Source organism: Pyxicephalus adspersus, chromosome 8, assembly GCF_032062135.1.
Source record: "Pyxicephalus adspersus chromosome 8, UCB_Pads_2.0, whole genome shotgun sequence".
NCBI classification, from domain to species: Eukaryota; Metazoa; Chordata; class Amphibia; order Anura; family Pyxicephalidae; genus Pyxicephalus; species Pyxicephalus adspersus.
This window is the reverse complement of record NC_092865.1, coordinates 13,799,690-13,805,689: the sequence shown is the minus strand read 5'-3', so window position 1 is coordinate 13,805,689 and position 6,000 is coordinate 13,799,690.

Below are 6,000 nucleotides of genomic sequence, written 5' to 3'. Positions count from 1 at the left end.
AATGGACAACCACATGGACACCTACACTCAAGAACAGGGACCCTTCTCCTTTGCAAGGAAAAACACTTGGGGCCTGATAACGTACATCAACATATTTTTGAAAGGAGTAGCCTTGTTTATGGTTCTAATGTTCAAAAATTATTATAAAGAATTTTACAACTTAATATTTGATATTATGTTTATAAATGGGCTGTAAAATTTGAGTTACTACGGAGCAAAACCATGGTAAGGAAACCTTGGACTTGCCACCATATGAGTATATGTACTCCCGGCATACACAATAATTGTTCCAGTTCAGTGTACTGTGTAAAATGTTGGAGGTGACAGATATACTTATGCACAACTGAAGATGCTTAATTAATATCTGGTATGTTTCATATTATCCATAGGGGAGGAATAAATGCTGAACTCAAGGCGATCCCTGAAACATTATAAACCATTAGAAAATGCACCTTGCTCAGAAATTAATAAACTAACCATGACAGCAAAAGGTGATCATTACCACAATTCACCAGTGACCCTCACAATTATAGTCTTACAGGAATAAGATGCAAATTAAAAATATTGATCAACTCTTTTATGTGATTTATTAGCAGTACTCAGACAGAGACTATTTAAAAAGAGGTATCACTATAAAATGGCTATTTTAATTAGCTGAAGCTGAAGAAAATGGAATTGTGAAAGTTCAAAATTGTGAAACTAAACTGCCATATGAGGTAAAGGAAGTATGTAAAATTATGATCTGTGCTGCTTTCTGATATGAATTAGATAAAAAGTTGGTAGCTACAAGGTTTTCTTAGGTTCACCCATTTTTTATAAATATGTTGTAGATGAAATGCAAATGTCCTGCCAGGGTGGGCAGGATGCCAAATCACTAGACAAGAAAATAGTCAAGGAAGGTCAGGGTCAAGACCAAAATGACATTGACCTTAGAACTATGCATGCACCATTAGTGAAGAAGTCAATTTGCCATTGCTCACTGCTCAACAAAGCCAAAGATTACCATAGAACTCTGGTTGGGAAATACTGCTCCATGCACTCTGCTCCACTGGCTTTCCAAAAAAAAGTAATATTTTTGAGTTTTAATAGTAAAAGCATAGTACTTTTTGTATTTAAATTGTATACTTTTAATAAAGTCTATACATCAAATTAAAGTAGTATCACTGGGGAGAAAGAGGTACAGAAGAAGTAGGTTCTAAAGGACGGACAATGCTTCCAAATGGGGGATAGCAGAGTATCGAGCTTTAAAGACCCGTTTTGCAAAACCTTCTGAGCTAAGGATTGGCATTATAAAATTTTGGTGTTTTGTAAGTTCCAACATCATCTGTAAAGCATAGACCAAAAGTTGCTAACATGGTAGCTAGTTTGGACACTTAAGACTGATCTTCTTTCTTGCTGAAAAATAGACAATTGATGAGGAAGCTAAATAAAGTTCCGTTGCAATTTTATTTTTATTTCCAGGACTTTGTAAATGAATGAGACTTCAGAGTGCACCGTAGTAGGAGTTGTGGGCTTCTATAAGTTGCCATTGGGACTTAAAGCTGGTTAAAAGCACACGCTACCAATGGAAAAACTTGTCTTCTTACAAAGGGACGGTAGACACCAAAGGAAGCATATGAGAAGCCTTAGGTTTAGAGAGGTGTCAGATTAGGTACAAATCTCCTTAGCTGAGTACAAACTTTAGCATTTATTGAGCCTGTGAGCTCTGGGCCAAAAAAGGTAACCCGAGCCAAAGGGCATTAGCAGGTTACCTTGATGATCAGATGAGTTGATGATGATCATCTGTCCCCATGAATTGTACCTGTCTACCTATCTATATTTTTGTCAGTCTGTTGCAAATGAGAAGAGTATATAAAAACATTTATAAAGGCATTTTTATTTGTTATGGTTTTGGTACACTCAGTCTCTCGGCTCCTGCAGTCACATAACTCAGAGTTATTTATACGCAGCTGATATTGCGAGATCAATGGAATAAACGCATTGGAACACTTTAGAACATTTTCCAGTAATTCAATATTCTTCATGATAATAAAATCAAATGTCAAAACATAAGGTTTCCTTATAAATTTATATTGTCTTGTCAGAAGTGCTATATTTCTTAGGCGATGTAAAATTAAACATCCCACCATTAGGCTTCATATATTTTATTTGGTATCCCAGCAGCAAAATCCTTTTAAATAAGCAGAAAAAGAAGTCTAGGGACTATGTTTTTACTTTCTAAAGTGGTGAGCGTAGGAGTTTAAGGATAAAAATGTTATCCTGTATGTGTAAAGAGCAAAAGGCAGTAACTTATAGGGACCAAAGCTTTCCCAACCAGGGTTCTTACAGAGGTTGCTAGGGGTTGCTTGGGAAATGAGCTGTTTGTTACTCTCAGGCCAGTCTATTTAAATGATCTTTTGGCTATCTTTAGGGTGATAGCCTTCCCAATGACCATCAATGTAAGTATATCAATGTACTGTGAGCTGTAGATATAGTAATTCTAGTAGAGGTTCCCAGAAGTCCTGGAAGTTATTTCAAGGGTTCCCCAAGGTTAGCAAGTTAAAGAAACACTGTTCTTAAAAGGGAAGTGAATTATGGGTAATGCAAAATATTACCTAGTAGGTTGGTAAGTGATATACCCCCTCCACATCCTCCTAACCAAAATATGTCTTAGCAACAAAAAGAGGGGTGTTGACCTGTGACATAGGCATACCTTCTCATGGACTGACTTCAAGCAATGCTTGAGGAAATATAACAATTTGCACTTAGTAGAGATCCTTTCTGATATTTTGTTCATCTAAAAGTAATAAAAACACCTATTGACATAGAGAATTGGTGACAGCCCCCGAGGAATAAATAAAACATACTGGAACATAATTAGAAGAAAATCTTCAGTCCCTTAAATCATGTCTCAGCTTTAAATTGTTCCATGTCACCTGAATGTGGTACTATAGTATGTCTTGTTTTTCAGAGAGCAGTTTCATCTCAGGTCACAAAGAATACTTACTCGTAAGCCCCATAGGAGGACCACAAGCCCTAAAAACTGGTCTGCATAGCCTTCAGTGCCAGAAGGATACCTTAAGATTGGACCCTAAGTATTGAAAAGCCAACCCCCACCAATTTTCCTTACCTTCACTGCAACCATTTATAGTGAACTAATGGTTTATGACCATCCAATGGTAAAAAAAAAATTTGGACACCATCTTTGTGTTTGTGCATGATAACGTTTGTGCACGATAACTTTTGTGCACAATCATTCTGGTTTACATACTGGTTAACATGTGAATTCAATACAAGCTCCTACAGAGACATAGAATGATGTAAAAGACTACATGTACTTGAGTCATCGCCGTATAAATATTGATACTTGGAGATGACACTTTCTTGAGGATTAGTTTAACAATGCACAAAATAGGTGATTTTACCACATGTGTTCAATGCATCAAGCTTAAAGGCCTAATGCTGATTAGGGGATGATTGACACGCTGCAGATAGGGTTCATCAGATACAACAAATGTTACTATGTCAACTCCTGTTAATCTTCTCATTTGCAAGACTTGAGAAAATGCCTCTAGGTAATGGAGACCCACCTGGATCCATTCACCGTGATCATCCAAGCCAGAAACCCAGCATAGCATTCCCCACGCCTTCTGCTGGTGTTGATTTTGTCCAGCTCGGCTTTTGTGTTGTTTACATTTGCATGCAGCTCTGTTGCTAACCTTTGCCTCTACTCATTGCCGTGGGATTAGCTTGATCTTAAACCTCAAATGCACATAAATATCTCTTTGACAGTTGAATAGTTGGGTTTGAATTATAATTGTTTCCTAAGAACATGAATTTATTGTTCTAAAACAAAGTCAAGGCTAAGTGTAGAAAATACTGGTAAGCTATTTCTGAAAGTATGGAAATAAAAGAGAAGTTTAGAAAACTAAAAGAATGGAGAATAGAGGAGAATGATAAGGTGGAGAGAAAGGTGAGGGAAACAGAGGAAAAGAGACAGGAGAGGGAAATAGAGAAGAAATGAGGAGAGGTAATAAATTACGACTTGGAAGAAGACAAGGAGTTGACAAAAAGGAGAAGTGAAGATGAGAGGAGAGTTTGAGGATATAAAACAAAATACATGAGGGAAGGGTAAAGAAAAGGAAAGGCGGGGAGAGGAATGATGGAGAAAGAAAAATAGTGGGACTTGGGGAGAACAAAAACAGAAAGAAAAAAATAGAGAAGATAACAAAGAAGAAAGGATTTAAAAGAGAGATAAAAAGTCTGCAGGAAAGGAGAGACTATAAGAGAGGTATATTGACAAAAGGGGTGGGGGAAGGAAAAGAAGGAGAAGAGCTGAGCGGATAGGAAGGAGGAAGTGACGGGAGAGGAAAAAAGAGAAAAAAAATAGTAGAAAAAATAAAGGAGAGGCGGACAGGAAAGGAGAGATTATAGAAGAGAAGATAGGTATGATGGAAGAAATAAAGAGTGGAGAAACGATAAAAGGAGAGGGAAGGACAAGAGAAGAAAGGTAAAGTGCAAACAAAAGAAAAGGGCAAGGGTACAAATGAGAAAAAAGGGTAATAGGAGGGTTTAGTAAGAGAGAAAAGAAAAACGGTGAGCGAAAAGGAGGATTGAGAAGCAGAGCCACATTTATACCGTGTTTCCCCGATGATAAGGCAGGGCCATCAAATAAGACAGCCCCCCCTTTTCATGTTAAAATGAAAAATAAGCCCCCCCCCCGCAAATAAGCCACCCAAAAAAAATAATTAAAACATACTCACCCGATACCCGGATCCTGCGTGTGTCTCTGGCTGCAGCAGCGTCTCTCCTCTCCTCTGCCAGCATCGTGTTTTCTCCTGTCTTGTAAAGCAAAGCGAAAGAAGCCGGCACAGCGCCACCTGCTGTTCCCCTGTCCTAACTGCCGTGCAATAGAAAAAAAGCACAGCGTGATCAGAAGAGGAATTTGAATGACAGAGTGATCAGAAGGAGAGTTTGAATGACACAAGATGATCAGAAAGGGAATTTGAATTGCACATGAGTGATCAGAAGGGGACAATGATTGGCACAGATTGATCAGAAGTGGACATGAATGGCTGTAGTCTTCTTCATGGGTAAATAAGGCATCCCCCTGAAAATAAGCCCTAGAGCATATTTTGGCCTTCAAAAAAAAATAAGACAGTGTCTTATCATCGGGGAAACAGGGTACTTTTTACCCCCCTAGGGTAGCTAGTTTGTGCTCCCCTCCACTCTTTTCCCCAGCCAATAACATTGAGTCTGATTTAGTAAAGCTCTCCAAGACTGGAGAAGATACACTTTCATCAGTGAACCTGGGTGATCCAAAAATCTGAAATGGATCTGGTCAAGGATTGAAAACATTTGCTAACAATGACTAATAAAATAACTTTAAGAAATTCACAGTTAAAAGTGTATCTTCTCCAGCCTTGGAGAGATTTAATAAATGAGGCCCAACACCTTAAAGCAGACGATGTGATGGTTGCTCTGAGACCTGAGCAGGAAACACCCTGTGGCTGCTCTACATTGACTTCATATAGCCTGGCCAGACATTATTTTTTCACCTTTTGACAGAATCCAGGGCTCCAAGAAAATGGTCACCATATTTTTGTACCGACAACCAGAATTTTAATCTTTCGGGGTGCAGCTTTTCCACGTGGTACACGTGGCTGTTGGGGGCAGCATATTGGCTGCTCCAATATTTCATTGGCCCCTTGGCATATCCAGCGTGTTTGGCACAATTGATTGAGAATGGAGCGTGGCTTCATGGGAGGGAAATGAGAGAGGAGAGTCATTATGGTAGTGGGCCGAAACTGCATAAGTGCTGGAGAAAATGCTGCCCCTAGTGGACATGGTGTAATAGCTTGTTGCCTAGGTGGCCTTGTGGGAAATTTGATCCTGTAAAGAAGTGGGTAGAAAAGTTAACAAAAAGACAACACAAGAGTTCTTTAGTTTACTTTAATTCAGTCTTTCTGAAAATCATAAAGCAGTGCTATGAAATCAGTTTTTTTAAATAACTCTTCTTAA